This window comes from Lycorma delicatula, chromosome 1 (genome assembly GCF_047948215.1).
Source record: "Lycorma delicatula isolate Av1 chromosome 1, ASM4794821v1, whole genome shotgun sequence".
NCBI lineage: Eukaryota > Metazoa > Arthropoda > Insecta > Hemiptera > Fulgoridae > Lycorma > Lycorma delicatula.
Window position 1 is genome coordinate 264,908,484 of NC_134455.1, and position 20,300 is coordinate 264,928,783.

Sequence of the window (20,300 nt, forward strand, 5' to 3'; positions counted from 1 at the left end):
TGATCGAACTGGTAAAATGATAACAATACTAGAGGTAGATACAGTCTACCAAACCGCATGAAAAGTGGACGCAGTTCAGAAGTACAGAGACCGTGGGTACATAACAGACGCCCGCAGGTCTGGCGCCAAGTCGCTTTTGTTCAACCCTCTGTATCCAGTTACTTCTTAATCCATTCATTTTACTCGTTATTGTATCGCTTCTATAACTACGTTGTTATGACTGTTTTCCTCTAATAACCGTTTCCCTTCCGATATCTCTCTTAGTCAATTCCGAAAGCTTGTTATCCGATGAAAAGACCAGAGAATAAATTTAAAGCGAAAGTCTTTGAAGGACAACTATACGAGTACGCAGTCGTACTGAACTATTTGTTACACACACACATGGCATAGCCAGCTAGATTAACTTCTATAGGAAATTACGTCGTTGCTATGAGATCCGATCATTATAATCCGATATTGTTAACATTAGTACGATTAGAGAGATTAAAATGCCTTAAAATAGATAGACGATGGAAATGAGAGATAATAGGAGAAAATAATTAATTACCAAAAATAAGGTTGATAAAATCTTCATCGGTAAACTGTATTTCGTTATCATTACATGAAACGATTAGTAATTACAAAATATATTAATATAGAACAAAAGAAAACAATTCCCGGTTATAAATTCCTCAACTAAAACAATCGTATAGAATTCACAACAAAGTAACGTACAAGGAAAACTGAAAAATTAATAAATGTGTGTGTTAAAAAACCAAAATATTTAACAAAAAGATTTTTCTTAGAGTTGGATAAGAAAATAATTCTTCGTCTATAAAACCTGTGTGTTTTACTCCCTCTCTCTTAAACAACGTAGGTTAAACGATTTTTATGTGTTTGTTGTAATTAGGATCAGCGTAATTTTTTTTTGTAGGATCAGACATTGTCAATATTCAAATATTTTACGTACACACAGCATAACAAATATACATCATAAAAAACAAAGTAATCGGTCAGAGATAACAGTATTTTGTAGTAAGTTACAATAATAGACCAAGAAGAAATTCCATATTCACTTGATACAAATAGAAAATGCGTGAGCGACCAAATTTTTTTACTGCGTTTAACATAAATAAAGCTATTTGAATGAGTTTGTATTCAGTGGAATTGTTAGAAAACAAGAAAAATCATAGTAATCTAGCACATAAATTATATTTTCATTTATTTCCTATGAGAAAATGTTACAAAAAGAAGTCTTTGAGATGAGAAACGTGGATAGCCTACATTATAAGCAAATTAATTTATTTACGTCTTTTAAATTAATAAACGTAATCGCAATTATTAATCTGCACATGACAAATTCATCGAAAGGTTAATCTTCCCATAAATTCTTCTCATATGCGGCTTAAACAACGCTCGAAGCCAGACAGTATAAATCATTTTAAATTTATTCAGTTAAAATTTAATCAACTAATTAGAAGTTGAACTACAACCGTTTCAAACAATAATATTATACTTATACATTATAAATCTCGTAGGAGATTCTTAACTTAATGGAGGCAATTCATAAAACCCTAACGATTTGAAATTGTGTGGCATAATTATAGCTTCATTAAACAAAATATAAATCAGCTGACCAGTCGGTAATCAAAGAAATACACAATAAAATTTGCAGTAATATTAGTATCACTAACTAACCGACACTGAATTCGCATGCAAATTAGAAAAGTTTAAAAAATGCACAAAAAAAACATCTTAACATATCGCTATTAAACAACAAAAAACAGAAATTTATTACCTCAATGAATATAATTTCTATATTAAATTATTTTTATCTGAAATCCTTAAATGAAATAAAACGTTTAAGAAGTAGTTACATATCTTAAATCGAGTAATCCCAAGATTTAAAAAGCATCAAAACTAAAAAAAACAAAACATAAAAGCACGATGCAAGTTTTATTTGTACGGCACTACGACGAAAAAAGAACAGGGAGGGGACTAAGTAAGAGGTTACATTGACGATTTAATTTTGGACTTCAGTCCAACTACTACTGTAACAACAAAATATATCATAATTTTAATATATTTTCCGATATGAACCGTACCGAAGTTAGATACCAAATAACAGTGTTCCAAGGGTAATTTTCTTACTCGATAGTCGGAGTTAAGTTCAAGGCGTTGTCATCTATATCACATTAAAATTAACTTTTTACTTAGTGCAAGCAATATATAATTTACATCCTATTGTAGATTATATGTGGACAATAATTCTGAACGAATGAGTAACAAATTCTGAAAGAAGTATATAAAAAAAAGTTCAAGTGATGTCATAGGAAAACACAATTTGTTTATATTTTGTCGTTATAGAAAAGCTCTTAGGGCATAAGTAATTTTATATATAAAAAGAACTTCGTGTGAAACATCAGTACAACTATGAGGTCTGTCAAGAAATCATGAGGCTGAAAAACGTCGGAGCTAAGATTTCGAAACTATTAGGAAATATGACTCCGGGCGAGATGCCGTGAACCTACAGTGAATTTTCTAATGGCATTTTTTGTCGAAGTTTATTATGCCGCCTAAGATTAACATTTTATCCCGCTCAAATAACGAATATGAAAATTATTTAGCTTTGGTCGTAAAGTAGGATTTGGAATCACTCAATTTTATCATATTCATCGTTGTTTCAATTTTATTATTTTTTTTCAAGTAAATCTAAAAAAGAGTTATAATTGACATTGAGTACTACAATATAAATACATTTTTTTTTTTTGTTGACAAATCATGAGTAAATTAAAATTATATTGACATCATATATGTGTATTACAAATTACGAAGACTAAATTTAAAAATCTTCAATTTCTATTCTCAATCGTGTCGAGTTCATGGTTTAAAAAGCCGATTTCGTTTACCTCCAAAAACCTTTTCTTCGGCGAGTTTTATTTTTTACGATACTAAGCTTTTACTGCAGTTAAGTATTTTTATTAATTATATTTTTGAGTTACAAAAAAAGTGGTAGTTTATTTAGTTTGAAAGAAGATACAAAGAATTATTTTTCTTTTAAATATACTCTACAGTCTTTGATGTAACTTAGCTGTGTTTGAAGACTGATAACTCGCTTCATAATAATGAAGAAATTCGAGGATAGTGTTATTTTATTTCCCATTCAGTTTCCTGTTAACCTTATAATTTAATTTCACTAGTAAAATTTACCTTCGAAAAAAAAGGAAAGGTAATTAAATTAAGTAAAAGTATTTTTCTCGCCTTTTGTTTTACCAAAGTCATAGAAATGCAGAAATAAAATAGGATATACCGATTCCACAAACATATTAATTCTATTTTTCAAAGGAGAATTATTATTAGTAAATCAATTGCAAACTATCTGTAGAAGCTTTATTAAAATTACCATTTAAGAAACAATTGAGAAATGAGAAAATTATTTCGGTTTCTTGCCGTACTTTTATCAACCTGATTATTAATCACAAAACAAAACCGTAAACAAGAAAATAGCTTCAAAAACGAAATCCACATTCATTAATCCTTTAGCTTTCACTGAATATTTGAAATTTATATAAGATGGTTCGTTATTGCATTTCTGATGGTTGATTAAATAGTACCATTTTACACAAACAATATCATTCAATATTTAAATAAGATCAGCTTTTTACAAATGTCTAGAGATTACTTTACAACTTTACCGGATAGAAATTATAAGCTGCAAGAATTTTTTTCATAACTTTTTGACGTTTTATGCTTTGCCCGTTAGGCAAACAAATATCGATCGGTAATGCGTTGTATCCTAATTCAACGAAATTAAAAAGAAATGCAAGAAAATCATGCATTCTAATCATCAGAGGTAATAAATGTTCTGAAGGTGTATTCCTGCGGCCTCCGTGGTTTGAATGGTAGCGTTTCGGCCTTTCATCCGAAGGTCCCGGGTTCGAATCCCAGTCAGGCATGGCATTTTCACACGCTACTTGTCATTCATCCCATCCTCTGAAGAAATACCTAACGGTTGTCACGGAGGTAAAAAAAAAAGAAAACAGTGTATTCCTCGAAAAATACAACAATTTTAATTATAATCAATTGTTTCTGGATATAACAACCGGTAAATTTTAATATATCATCACTCTTTATAGGTTTTTCTATCGACACAAACATAAAGAGATTTTCAACATTCTCTTAGCAGATTTTGTATTTCTTATGTTAGACAATGAAATTAAATATAAAATTAAAATGTGTATTAGCAAGTTTAATTTACAGCTACGATCGAATAAGCAAAGCAAATTAAATTTATTTAACAGAGCACAGTTAATATAAAAAAAACTTGTAAGTACAAGTTTAACAGATTACCGTTGTTTTACCAAACGTTCATCTTAAAATGTATTTGGATTTTTTAACACACAACTAAAACGCGACATATAAATCATTAAATATTACAATACGTATCGTATTAACGAAAGAGTTCTTGAGCATAACTTAAATCCTAGCGATGATTGAAAATAAAATATAACCTTTATTTAGCCTAAGGAAGTGAGAACATCTTGTATCACCTGGCTATATGTAAATTACAATTCTTAAAGAATAGTCGCGGGTTTATGCGTTATGTGAACGAGGCGGGGCGAGACATAATATTATTTTCACTTTAGAGAAATTGATTCGAAAAGAATATAACATAATATGAAGTGAAATCACATACACAAGGCATATTAGTAGGTAAATACAAGAGGAAGAAGGGTAATACTTATGGTTTGTCTAAGGCGCATACTTCGGCATTAGCGGTCCTAACGACCTATTGTGTGCCAGTTGGACACCAAACGGAATTAATAAATAATATATTAGAAGAAACGGGTAGGGTTTAATGACAAGTTATCTGCTTTGGGGACGCAAACCACGTTTTACAAACCCTTCATTGTGTATAAATCCAATTAAATAACGGAATATTTCGAGTAGTTACGAGCGATATTACATGCTGAGTAGGAGTGAGAAATCACAATATGCATCAGTAATAAGCAAAAATATTTTTATCTTTGTAAATATCGCTTTAATAACGTAATCGTTTGGACTACTTAACAAAAATGAAATAGTATTTGAAAACCAAAAGTCTGTAATCAATTATAATTTTTGTAAAAATAAATAAATAATATACAGAATAACTAAAAGATACGATTCTTTTAATTTTAATAACAACAGATTTATTTCTTAAACGACGTGTCTTTGTAACAACCTTTTTTCAGAAACTTCTGACTTCTATCTCTGCTATATTAATTACAGAAAATCCGAATTTCAAATTTATATAAAAAATAAAAAAATCAGTCCAAGAAATAAAACAGTAAAACAAAAGCAATATAATAATTTATTTTTTGGTAAATAAAATCCAAAAAGATGGCTGGGGTTCATATCAAGTCCAGGAATTTATTGCTTTGGACGTACTGTTAGGGGTAGACGTTTTTGTAGTCGAGTTGTTGGAGAAAAACTTCTACTTGTTTAGATCGATATTTTATAAAAAAAAAAGAAAAGAAAACCATCTCATCACTAACCATGGTTACACAACTGGCTATATATATGGATTCAAGGACAAATAATGAAATAAAATTTAAAATAATTAATATGAAATTAACTATTTGAATGATTTATTTTTTTATTTTTTATCAAACTATGCATTTTTTAAAATAAAAATGACATTCACCCGAATTTAACTCCATAATAGCAACCTACGTAAAAAAATTAAACTTGAAAAAATAAATAACACGAAATAATGAACTTTTTACTACTTCATATTTAAATGTAAAAATTGAAAGAAAACACGGTTTCTACATATATTTAATTTTTATTATGACATTAATTTTGGTCTTCTATATAACATTAGCTAGAAAAAAAATTGAAAATAAATAAGAAACCGATAGGTTTTAGACATTTTAATTTCTTTTCCTAACTTGAAAAAATCACTAATCTACAAGGACATACGCGATCTGAAAATTTGTTATATTTTTAATTTTCCAAATAAAACATATCATCTCAACATGTAAAACTCGATTAAAAAAAAATTTGTCCGTTTCTTTCTTTCTTTCATTAAGTACAATTTTTGTTGTTATTCGAAGATTTATAAAGTTTCATGAAAAGCAAATTTTTCGTTTTCATCTCGGAAGAAATTGAAGAGGTACTATAATTTCTGAATTATGGTTTTTACTGGATGGAATTTAGTACAATAAAGATATGAACAGATTTTTGAATAGATTAACCTATTGAGACATCATACACGACACATAGTTTTCTTGAACAATTTAAGATTCTACAGATAGCTGACAATATATTTTCCAAACTTGAAAATGAAAAAAACAATTTTCAAAACGGGGATGCATATTTTCGTTAATTCGGACTTTACCGGAAGCACGTTTAGGTATTGTTTTCAAATACGGTAGCCATATATTAAAAGGTAAAAAAATTTCATGCACGAAGGAAGTAAATAAAGACTAAAGCTTGTGAGGAATATTTGAATCGATGCAGTCTAGGTATATATTTTGTGGTTAAATTAAAGTTATATACAGTAGAGATTATTTTTCTCGAGCTATAATAGCTATCTCTTAATTTAGCTGAAACTAGTATAAATTGGGATATAACGTAAATTTATTAATCGGTTACAATTTTAAAATAATTTATATAAAATATTAAACCAAAAAATAGTGGCAAATTTACACGTACCTTTTTTTCATATAGAGGAATTATTTATGTATATTTCATTATTTTTATCTGAAAGGAAGGAAAGCGACTGAACCGGGCCAACCCTAGTGTTTTTTCCGCCGTAGGAAAACCCCAAAAATGCCGCTCTTTAAGCTTCAAAACGACTAACATTTAAAAAAAACCAGAATTATAAATGAACCATTTTAACCAGAAAAATTACATATAGGTAATTGAATTAAGACAATAATACTAATACAGATTTATCGAAAATTGTTTTATTGCAAAACGAAATTTACATTTTTAACGAGCTAACGACAACAAACTTACAAAATAAGAATAGTACCTACTATTTTCAGATATTGTCTAAATATACTTTTAAAACAATAAAAAAAAAATAATAATAGTAATATTATTATACAACTAGCAGACCCGGCAATGCTTCGCTAGATTTGAATATATATATATATATATATATATAAATTAAATGTACACAATTGAAAGTTTGATAAAACATTAACGAAATTAACACTACGAAACTTCACAAAATTTAACCTTTCTCTTTTTCCCTTTTCTTCTTCTCGTTTTCATTTTTACCACATTACCTTTCCCTTTCCCCATTCATATTTCCCTCTTTCTCTTTTCTTCTTCCCATTTACATTTCCCCCGTTTTCCCCTTTTCCATTTTCCCCTGCTTCTCATTCATCTTTTTCGATTTTTTCTTTTCTCCCTTTTACCTCGCGAGTAAATCGGTTCAGTAGTGTTTAGTCAATAGCGGACACACATATCGGAAACTCTAAAATGGAATCGTACAACATTTAGTATAGCGTGTGTTGCTTTTACGTCCAACAGATAGCGTGGTTTGTCAAAAAAAAACTGTTTTTATCTGTCACAGGCGTGACATCTTAGGTATAAAAATAGTAAGTAAATAAAAACACGCGCGTATTTAAATGCAACGTTGTGTCAAAATTTCAAAGCAATCGGTGAAGAACTTTGGGAGATTTACGATTTTGAACAAACGCACATTTACATTTTTATTTATATAGATAAATAACAATAATAATATTACTGTTATAAACTACAATAATAATATTACTGTTATAAACTACAATAATAATATTACTGTTATAAACTACAATAATAATATTATTGTCTCAATAAATAGTAAATAATATTCTAGAAAATAATTAATTAAAAAAAAAAAAACAAAATGATGTTTTATAAAAAAAGAAAAGCAAAACCAACATCTCATCACTAACCATGGTTACACAACTAGATATATATATATATATATATATATATATATATATATATATATATATATATATATATATATATTCAAGGACAAATAATTAAATAAATTTTTAAATAATTAATATGAAATTAACTATTATAATAAATATAATTTTCTAGATTCAAGTAATCGAAATATGTCTTGTGGGTTGTATTTATTTTTTTCGCTCTAGTTCACGGCGGTTTAGCCGCCGTAGGCGGCTAAACCTACCATGCCTACCGCTAGGGCCGGCTCTGGAGTGAAGAAGTAACCACTAAAAATTCTTCTATTAAGACATTTTTGCGAAAATCGGAACTAACGTAACCAACAAAAAACTTAACGGAATTTATTGCGTTTGTTTTTTAAAAAAAATACCCAGTTTGAATATTAAACAGAGTAAAATGTAGTGTTATTTGTATGTGTAAGCCTACAACAGAATTAGTTTAATAGCATCATAAAAATTAAGTAAGTTTGATATTAGATTGTTTCGGTAAATCATCTATTTTCAATCATACACGCTTCGTATTAATGACACTTTTTATGTTACTGTACGGTAAAATTAAGTAAATGAAATCATAGTAAATTTTAATAAAGTTTTCAATTAAACGATTTGTATACGGTAGATGAGGCAAAACGCTGTGAATACTGGGTAAATAATTTGAGTCAGCAATAACAAAAAGGTTATAGAGTAAATTTATCATAATAATTTCTGCAGTAATCAGCAAACCGCTTCGACTAACGTAAATGCAAAGTATTAAAAATAGAAAAACGAATGTCACCGATCCGTGGGACCAGTTCACAAGTATAAATCGCATTATTAATACCTGACCGGGTAACTCGCATCATTCAATTCAAACTCAATAATTCTGAATTTTACCCCTTTAATCTATTATAAAATTATACGAAGATGCCTAACATAAGAGTAGAATAACTTACTGGTTTCTAAAGAAAAGTATAACCAGTACATCTGTCATAATATGAATGATGTGCAACAGCCTCTTACGTTAAACAAATCTAGCTCGATAAACCTAGTTGAATCCTGTCAAGCAGGTTTTTTTTTATTTGATTAAAGGGAAAACATACGTTGTTTCCCCAACGGTTATCCGAGACTATTTTGTTGTTATTAGGGTGATTATTATAATTATATTAGCATCAATAATTTAATATTCGACCTGAATAAACAATAAAAAGTAGAGTAAATAAAACTGGTAATGACAATTGTAATAACAATTCGGACTTTTTTTAATATTACAATAGTTTTAATTACATTAAATAAGTGAAAGAATATCTTGAAATTTTATGAAGTATGTATTACACAGAATAATTAATATAATTTTAATTTAAAGTCTAGTAATAATTTTAAATAAGAAGAATAAACGTCTGAAGGGAAACGGCAATGCTGTTTTATGTAGTATGCTTTTAAAATTATTAAGTAGTTAAATACGCATTATTTCACTTAAAAGATAGTTTAGTGTTCATAATCATGACGTTAATAGGTCTAGGCAACTTTCAGTTTATTTTTTCCACGAGTTCTTTTTAAACATAAAAGGACAGCATGACTGATTTTAAAACATATAAAAGGATTATGTAACTAAATTTGTTTAAAAAAGGAGAATATTAAAAACGCAGAATAAAAGAATAATATTTTACCGGGAAAATATCATTGTACACCCTTGCAAGGTATTATTTTTAAATAATAAAAGTAAACTAAACATAAAATCCCACATTTTTAGCGGTGATAAGTAAACAATGGACATTCTCTTTGTCTCCGGATTCATTAAATGACTATCTAATAGTAGAAATTTATGATTTTTTTTTTTTTAAATTAAAATCATATTTTTTATACGAACAAATATTTTTTTATTATATTTCATTTTTTATTACTAAAATGAATTTAATACTGAGATCGACTAAAATAGCCCCACATATCTTCACCGATGAGTTTGAAGCTCAATAAATCGCTTCATAATAATAAAAAAATCGATTGATCGCATTTCCCCCCCCCCCCCCCAGGTAACTTTAGTTTGGTCAATAACTTGAATTAATTACCGAATAAAATAGTACTATTCAATTGTATAAGAATAAAGTAAGTAACAATTACTGTTAGAAGATAATATTTCATATAAAAGACAAAAATATATATATTTATAAAATAAAAATTTACCGAACTGCGATCAACCACATTTATTGTTTGCAGACATTTTGAAAGATAATAACCCGATGCAGTTCCGCTTACCTGAAACAATACAGAATAAATTAAGCATATCATTAAACGAGTATTTACATATTACATATATTTTAGAAAAAAAAGAAGAAAAAAGAGGTTAAGGAAATAAATCTATTAAAAAGTCCAAAACCGCTTTTTGTAAAACGTTTATGACTACAATACATAATAGAAGCACAATATTGCATACTAAAATGTAAGAAAAAATGCTTAATTGAATGTTTTTATTTTTATTTTTATGCAATGACTAAGCGTTAACAAAAAAAAACTCATGAACTGAAAAGCAACATTGTGTTTCATTATAATAAAGTTATATTTAACTACTTTAAAAAAAAAAAATAACTGAATGTAAACATTCTGCCGAAAAAAAAACCGTTGAATTATTCATCTAAAAATCTTGGGTTTATTAAATTCTCAGTCGAACGATTATTCTACTTCCGTTTTTAGAATGTGGTTACCTAAAGCTGACCGTCAGCCACAACAATGAATATTCGGCCCAAAATTGTTCTTTCTAAGAGAAAATCAATGCCAATGAAAATCCGTTCACCTAGAAATTGTTGTTTTGTCTTCGTTATTAGCATTTATGAGTAAAAAATTGAAATATTATTTTTGGAATAAATCTTCAAAAAAAAGCCACAGTTTTTGCGTTAGTCATTCGAGTAGTTTATTCATTTTTTAAATGATTATTTTTCCTACTTTTTAACATCTTTATTAACACACGCTGATACGTTGTAATATCAACTTCTACGTCCTACATCTTTAATTACTTGTTTTACACATTCTAATCTCAATCTTCATTTACACTTTTTACTTCTGTGCACTTCCTCTACATCCAAATTGCTACCTGAAGGCGTTAGTAAATGACCCACCAACCTTAATCTTCTTTTTACGAGATTCTAACACAACGTTTCTGTTTTCCAATCTATTTTAAACTCTTAATTTTGTAATTTATCGACCATCTTATATACAACAATTCCGGAACCCGGCACAATTAAATTTTTTTTTAATTTTTTTGTAACGTACATATTTAGTCGACATAAATAAAATACTCCATATACTGTCCTCCATATATATTTACCTCCTTCGTCTAAATTTGATGCTAACAGATTTCTTATCTGCATAAAAACCCCTGGATTTTATAAGCCACTCTCCCTGTACAATCTTACTTCCATCTTTCGTAATTTTTGTTATGAGATTACAAAATTGTTTAATTTCCACATTACATGTTCCCCTACCCCATTACTTGTAAAAATTGTCTTTTAAACGGTAAAATATCAGTGTGAAAAAATTTTAATGTTTTATAAGTTTTATTCTAAAACGTTTAATATTACATTTCAAACTAACATAAACTTTTCCAGTCTTATGAACTTTTTATATTCTTGTATCAAAGAGGAGAAGGGACACAAAAATTTTAAATTCATAAATGCAACCAAAAAAAAAGAAAAGAAATAACGTTATAAAAAAAAATGTATCCGACAGTATAATACGTACAAGACACTAAATACATTTACAATACATTAAACACATTAACTTTTATGATAATTTTTAAAAATGCACTTTTTTACATTTTTGATAACCAGATCTTTATCAAGAAATAGATTTGAATTAAATTAAAACTAGCCCTAAGTGTAACGATTTTGTGAAAGCTTAATTTTTAAAAACGTAAAGGTTTAGCAGATTTTCTGATGAGTGTTTTATTTAGAAAACAAATTTTCATAGAAAAAAAAGAACAAGAATTCAATAAATTAAGAAAAAAAGCGTTAAACTATCGAGCGGATGTAAACATCCTAGGAAATTATTAATGAATGAAACGTTACAAAAGATAGAACAGATTAAAAAAAATATATTGTTTATTAGTTATACGGCAGTTAATTCTCCAGTATAAAAAACTAATTTGACCCGAGGGAGTATACTATGTCATCAATTCACAGCAACAGCTGGGAGCGCGAGGAAGGCAGCATAGGAATTAGCGTCATATAATTTTGTAAAAACGTAGTTCTACCAAAAAATGATTGCCATACTCGACGTAATAACTGTCTTAACATAGAATTTTAATGCCTTAAAAACAGCATTCCTTAAAGTAATTTGCATTAAATATTCTTTGAAAAGTGTGAAATTTATTCCTTTATTGCTAGCCTTAGAGAAATAAAAAAAAAGTTTAACCTACACATTTTCTCAGAATGAACAAACTGCCTGGGTAATTATTAATGGCCCGAACAAGCCAAGGATATCTGGAAGGCGCGTCTAGATATTCAAATTTCTATACAGTAATGTCCATAAATAACGTAATTTGATTTCACGTTACGAGTAAAAAAAAAAGAACAAAAGAGATTATTTAGTAGGCAAGTTGAACATTCTACTAAGAAATCAAGTATCTTCGTGGACTTTATTTATATAGAAAGCCAAACCCTATGGACTACTTACAAAAAGATTTGGATATATACTAACTCTATCGACGACAATGTTTTTTCCTCCGGTAATTTCGTAAAATGATTATAAATGCTTAAACCAGTGATGAACAGATAGCACCAGAAAATAAATATTACTTTCTGAAATAAAATATAAATAAAACGAAAACACGCATATTTCACACTTAAAAGTTGACAAATTTCACCGAATTAAGAAAAAATACTTTTGATATAAAACACAAAATACGCTGTCACAAAAAAACACTCATGCCCACGCATGTTTGTTTGTGCAAATATAAGATATAAATAGATTGACGTTAGTATCTAAAGAAGAAAATTCCAAAGAATTTACTGAATTGTAAGAAAAAACCGTACGTTTCATCCTGTACGTTAATCTAATTTTATTTATTAAATGGAAGCTTAAATAATTTTTCCTAATATTAAAATGTTAATAATGATAATAATATTATAACCCCAGTTGCTAATAATTTTTTTTTTCAGCTGGATAAAAAGTGGAATAGTATAAAATATTTTGCACTTAAGTTTCAGCGACTCGAATCATAATTTTATATATTTTATTTTCTACAAGATAAATGCACATTTATTTATTTATTTATCACGGTAATAAATGACAGCTACATCCGCCAAAAAAAAAGACAGCATTACTAAATTTCTTCGTACACGCGTTTGTAGACAGCAGAGATTATTATTTAGCAGGCAAGTTGAACATTCTGCAACGTTTTGAATTTTTCTGAAATTTCGTATTAATTCACGATTAATACAAAAAACAAAACAGTATTCAATAATATTAATTTACTATTACACTATTCTTAAGTCCTAAATCCGATTATACGGATACGATATCGATCGTTATAAGGTAGCTGACTAAGTTTTTCAAAGGTACTGCCTAGAGTATAATAGAGCTAGTGCTACCAAACTATTCTAGTTCTACTTCTTTCTATTCTAGTTCTAATTCTAGTCTACTTTATTATTATGGCAGTATATCTTTACCGATGGGTCTGAAGCTTAATAATCGGCTTTATAATGTATATTTTTTTAATACGGGAGTAAAATTTTATTCTCTAGTTTTCATTAGAATAGGTTCGTTTAAAAATTAATTAAAAAGTTATGATTATATTCCATATTCCTTAATATTCTGAAGACAAGTTTTAGAAATGAAATAAGTAAACGACAAAATTAACCAGTTAATAGGGTATATTATAACTTAGACGAGCATGAAGTCTGTTAAGTTAAAAAGTAGTCAAAGAGTTTAATTAAATTTTCGCCCTGCCATCTTCATAAAAATCGCACGATGTTTTCTTCCTCTAACAAATATATTAAGAAAATAAGTGAATATAATTCGAAATTTCATAACGTGTACCGTGTGAGGTTTCTAATTCCAATTAAAGACAAGTTTTTTTCATTTTCAAATATTTATTTACTGACAGTTTGCAGTTTAATTATGTAACTGGTTTAAGTTTCCACAAATGTAAACATAACGATTAAGTTTACGTTTGTGGTAATTTAATAATCGGAGTAAATATTGGAAAAAAATTAATTTGCTTCGAAGTACAACATAAATATTATTTACTTTATTAAATATGTTTTTGAACAATGTAGGTGGGATATAATAAGCTACGAAAATTTATTCGCTCCGAACCATTTGAAATGGTTAAACAAGAGCAGATGTTTTATAATAAATCTATCCGAAATGTAAGCAATCCGTACTATCAATATTAGTGATGGATGAACAACAATGACCATAAAGCAGCGAACGCATACCATTAAGACAAGAGAAATTGCAGATGTTAGCATTTTTTATGGCACGTTAGTACATGTGATAATATGGTTAAAATATTATTAATTAAATAACAACAAGAGATGTTATTTCCGGTAGAACGATATTAAACTCGATTAAGGGCTATAAAGGAAGGGAGATCAATAATGTAAAAGTGCAATCAATCATACCACATAACGACCATACTTTACCTTCGCTGTTCATTTGCATACCCAAACCACGCGCAGAGTCGTCTTGCCGGTCCGATCATTTTTCAACCGCGAATGATTATTATTTAAATACAAATACAATGAATTTTGTTCGTTTCCACGTCATTTCTCGCTTTCAAAGAGTAACTGCTATCAATTATATAACAAATATTTTTTAGACGTCCTTATAAAAGTAGATATCATACATTTTGTACTTTGAACACAAAGAAAAAAAAGAAGGGTTACATGAAGAACTCTTTTGTTAATTTAATTCACGTAATAAGAACGATACAAACAGAACAAAAAAAAAATTTCAGACTGACCTATTAACCGCAAAAATTCAAATAATAGTTAAAAATTAATACACTTCACAAGCATATTTAAACCATCAATATTTCGGATCAAATTTAATAAATTATTAAAAAGTTAAATATAAAACTAAGTTAGCAAAATTCGAGAAAAATAGTTTAGTAATGTATTATTGCCTTAGAAAATCGTATTTAATACATAAATGTCTACGAATTACACTGTCTTTATGATAGCTATACCATTAATGCGATTATACGATCCAGAAATCGTTTTAACGATGTTACGAGATGAGCGGAATAAAGAGAGTTTTCGTTGCTGTAAAGCATTTTTTTTTTCAAATTTACATAAATATAAAATTGAATAACAAGGTTCAATATTACAAAAAATAAGGATGCCCAGCTATTTATCCAACTAAGGCTGGCATTTTGGCTTCTGTTGCATAGTATGTCCAGAAACCTCAAACAATAGAAAATTATACTCCTTGGCTGTATACAACAAAAAAATAAAAATATACAAAAAAAAATGTTTAATGTATTTTTTCTAAACGACTAGCACTAGATAGGGAATCTTGGAGAGCTGCATCAAACCAGTAAATGACTGAAGACAAAAAAAAAGTATTTTTTCTGATACAACCATCTACTGCTTTACGAATAATGGAGGTTGACCAGTTTGAAAAAGTTAGTTAGAAGAGCTGTAAAACGATTGGGTCAGTTAAAACGACAAAAAATGCTTTTGAAAAAAGAAAAAAATACCAGAAATCAAATATTTTGAGATTTTTGCTTTAATATTCCATTCATGGTTTTGAAAATCGTAATTACTTCGGCTTTCTAGACTGTACCGAATTTTTTTGTAAGAGCAAAATACAATAACCTATATGATAAATAAAATGGAATACACGGTTTTATGTTTTTGGTCCAGAATATATTTTATATCAGAACCGCGAGCCGTTGAGGAGATTATGTTGAAATTTTTTTACGCCAAATCACCCATCATATTTTCAACTGTTTAGGTACCAGATCATAACCATCGGATTAATATAAAAGTACTTACATTTTTTCCTTAAAAATCAGATGAATAAGCCTAAATATATTTAGACAAATAAGCCGCATTTGTATATATTAAATAAAAGAGGGTATATTTACGCATCATTTTTTAAGGAATATTATGAACTATTTACAGGTTTTCCACTGTAACTCTATACTCAATATTTCTAACAGAATGATAAATGATAATGAATCTAATTACAGCTGCATTTAATAACACATGAAACTACTCTCTTCCGCCTCTAACTCGAACCCGGATCTTTGGGTTATTGATGTTAAACTGTTAGATATATTACTCTAAAAATTGTTTTTAATGTAATCTCCTGTGGGTTTAAACCGCTATTTATGCATTTGCACACAATATATTGAAAAATTGTTACGAATTCAAGCCGATTTCCGGACCAACCCTTTCCGGGGTAAGTCAATCCATTTCCGCATTCAAACTAGATAAAATACGGAGGAAACAAAAATTACACGAGTTTTAGAAATATTTCCGGCCACCTGAAAGCATTGCTAAGCAATAGCCGTCAACCTCTTACGTATTCTCTAAAACATAAAACGAAGCAGTTAATGATCCGCTACACAGAAAAGTGCCTAATTATTTAAATCAAACTAAATAATTCAATAATTGTATGTAATATTTTTTTTAATTTAAGTATGCGGACGATATTTTTAACATCCTGATTGGATACTTATGTAGGAACCAGAAACACATACGTTTCTGTTATCAGCAATTCCATTTTGGTCAATTTTGAAAGGAATAAGGGGGAAATATTTTTTACTGTAAATTAACACAGAATTCTACTGTGTTAGTAAAAAACTGACGAAGAATTTTTTATAGTAGTATGGACTTAATTATTCCATAGTCGTTATAATACTATCTTTACATTTCAATAAACAAACAAATTACAAGCTGATAAACAACCCTAGCATATATTTTTATTCATATAATAGTCTTCGTTGCAATGAAAAACATAATCTCAGACCTTATTTTGTAAGAAATGGACTTGAACTTAAAATACCGAAGCGTTAAATTTATTTAATAAAATTTTAATACAAGTGGATGTGTGTGATTCTTGGTGGTTTAATCATTCATACGCAACATATACAGCAATACATTCAAAACTGAAGAAATTTTTATTCACTGATAAAAATGTGTGATATTTAAGGACTACAACATCGGTCACCGAGCCTCAATCACAAAAGCTTACGTTATTAAAAAGTTCCCTTCTTCTTATTCAAACTTCGATGAAAAAAAAAAGTAAATATGAGTCCAAGACGGAAAAAATCTACAACAAAAACCACAAGTAAACAACCGTTAAAGTAAATATTATTAACTTATTTACACATACTAGTAGCGGTGAAGACCGCACAGACTTGACTGCCCCACTGATTAAGTAGCAGACAATGTGTGGCTTCTTACAACCAGTGCCTGACATTATACAGGCATTTTTCCCTACTCGCTGGACGTGTCATCACTATTCAACACCCATCTTTCCCTCGCCACGTCTTTTACACCCCACTCCTACTCCCCTCCCAACGACGTACTTGCTGCGCTACACTTGTCAGCCCGCAGCTCTGAACATGACAAGCAGGGCGGCCCGCATCCTGTCAGGAACTGATCGATTTCTAGACAATATGAGACCTTATGAAACACTTTTGAACACTATAATCAATAGATATTATTTTACTAAATGATCCGTTAAAAACAACTACGAAGACTTGTAATTGCGTGTAATTAAGTTAATTATACTCTGTAAAATATTACATCTTTGTTGTTATAATAAGGAAATTATAGCCCACACTTTTTACTTGTAAACAATGAAGAATTAGAGTTATTAGTATAATACAATATCAAATCCTACCAATATTTTGATAACTGCTCTACAACATTAACTGAGATTTCTATTTTACGGTAATTCTTAATTTTAGAATCTTTTCAAAGGATTTTTATTATATGGCCTAACATAATTATTAAAAATGGGCGTAAAATATTAAATAACAATAAGCAAATAAAACAAATATTTAATTATTATGAATAAAAAATCTTTATACATTCCGTTAAAAAAATTAATCGAGTTTCGTAGACTACACTCGAGTTGCGTAGACTCAACAATTATGTTAAAAAAACTGTAGATATACGATATTATAACTTTTATCTTACGCTCACCTTTAAATGATAAAGAGTGCAAAGAGTAAGCACATTACGTAAAGGAAAATTTGAATATTAAATAAAATCCTATTTATTTGCATCCGTAAGTTAAACAAAAAAAAAAAAACAGCATTTCTTCAGTTTTTTAATTGATTAGTTACAGGAAACAATAATCATATCTTCTTACTGTAGTTTATTATTATTATTACTGTTGTTGTTATATTATATTTTTCTAAAAAAACGTATTTTTTTTATAAATACATTTATGTTACATTTTGAGAATAAAAAAATATATATATTTTTTAATTCTCATAAAATGAAAGAATAGTTAATTATAGCAAATAAGTATGCGGATAATGAATGATACCCTAACTATAAAATTCATCAGATAATGAATTTTTAAAAAACTTAAAAAAAAAACAAAATTTTTCATCGACAAAAAGGATTTGTACGTACACATACCTCTCTCTTTTTCTGTTTACCCTCCGGAACTACCGTAAAGTATTACTTCAGCGAATGATATGAATGAATGTAAATGAAGTGTAGCCTTGTACATTCTCAAAAAACATTCACGGTTCTCGAAAAACAGTGACCGTTCCTGAAATGTGTGGTTAATTTGAAACCCAACCACCAAAGAACACCGATATCTACGACCTAGTACTCAAATTCGTATAAAAGGAACTGTCTTTACTAGGATTTGAATCTTAGAACTCTCGACTTCGAAATCAGCTGATCTGCGATGACGAATTAACCACTAGACCAGCTACACTCACACACAAATATATATATATAAATAAATAATATAAGTTAAATGTTATAAACAAATAATATATTGTAATTTATTTATTTACAAATATTTGTAATATAATATAAACACGTTAGCATAATATACACACACACATATTATATGGTAACAGATTAATACGTCAAAATCTTATGAAAGCTAGCAAGCACCTTGACAATATTTATTTTTAAGAAGATTAGTTTACAGTAATGTAAAGCTGGATTTAGACTAGTACTGTGCGTGAACTACCGCTACCGTGTCGTGACTTTTTTTCAAATGAAAAATTGGTCTAAACCATTTGATATCCTTAGATAGGCCGTTTTCAATTTATACATGTAGGAATGTACGCATGCCGTGCTCAGACCGTACGCTCTTCGACTGCTTCCAAGAGGATTGATCAAGGTCGTGACAGTTGACAGTCCGACAATTAATCATTTTTTATGTCATATTTGTAACATTTCCGTTACCCTTTGCCTGCACTAGGGTCTTATCACATTTACTTGCCATGGGACCTTTTCTGTTCCTTCAAAATAATCACTGAATTTTCTACGAACTTCCATGGCTTCTATAGTGCCACGTCCTCCGAAATTTAGAATGGAAGTAAGTAATAGAAGTAAGTCAGGTTCGGAATCGTCAAACGAAAATTCAAAATTGTATTTGTAAAGGAAATTATACAGAACTTAATCCGCGTTTTCAGGCCTCATCTGAAAACGCCTGTACAATATTCGTAATCTTTGAACCGGTTGGCCAAAAGCATTTTCTGAAGTACGCCGGGCTCTTGGTAGACGATTATTAATTTTTTTTTTTATATTTTCATTATTCTGCGAAGAATATTTTTTGGTAGGGTCACAGAAAATATCTCTTAAGAGGGAAACTTCGTCTGCCACCTGCACAAAAGGCAATGGATCTGAAGCTTCTGCAGTGGTTTTGGTGAAGGTATATGCAGCGTCCCTCGTTCCAGGTACTGAACTAGATTCGAGGTTCTCGGAATATCAGCATCACTAGATTTCCTGTACCCACGATTACAAAATTGAAATTCGCATCAACTACAGCCAAAAACTCTATTGAAAACGAACGTTTGTAATTAAAATACAGTGAACCGCTATTTGGAGGTGCTTGTATTACTACTTTCCCGTCAATCTCACCAATGCAATTTGGGAATGACCAATATCAGTTAAATTCTTATGCAATTTTCGGTATAAATTATGAACCAAATAGGTTTTTTCTTTTTTTTTCTTTAGTTGTTCTTGTTGTACGAGCTCATATAAGCAGCAGGCAATAATTATGTCCTCTTCGTCTCGATCCATGACACTACGTTTCCGTCTATGAACGTGAGTGTACTTAAGAGCTAAAATAAAATCAAGATGTAATGATTATGCGCACAATGTTTCAACAACAGTAATCGGAGTTCGGTACGAGCACAGTAACATTTGTGTAAATTGAGACGGTCGAAGACAGTTACGACGC

At 29.2% G+C, this 20,300-nt stretch overlaps 1 protein-coding gene across 4 annotated transcripts in view; it reads right to left on the minus strand.

The window, feature by feature from the left end:
- LOC142331110 (zinc finger protein castor homolog 1-like) overlaps positions 1-20,300 on the minus strand; it is a 336,060-nt gene that overhangs the window by 201,774 nt on the left and 113,986 nt on the right. Inside the window, exon 1 of one of the 4 annotated variants that reach the window (XM_075376803.1) lies at positions 10,092-10,127. The exons of the other annotated variants lie outside the window; for them this stretch is intronic. The gene's annotated coding sequence lies outside the window, so the exon portion shown is untranslated. Of the gene's footprint in view, positions 1-10,091; positions 10,128-20,300 lie in introns of those variants that run through there. 4 annotated transcript variants of the gene reach the window in all.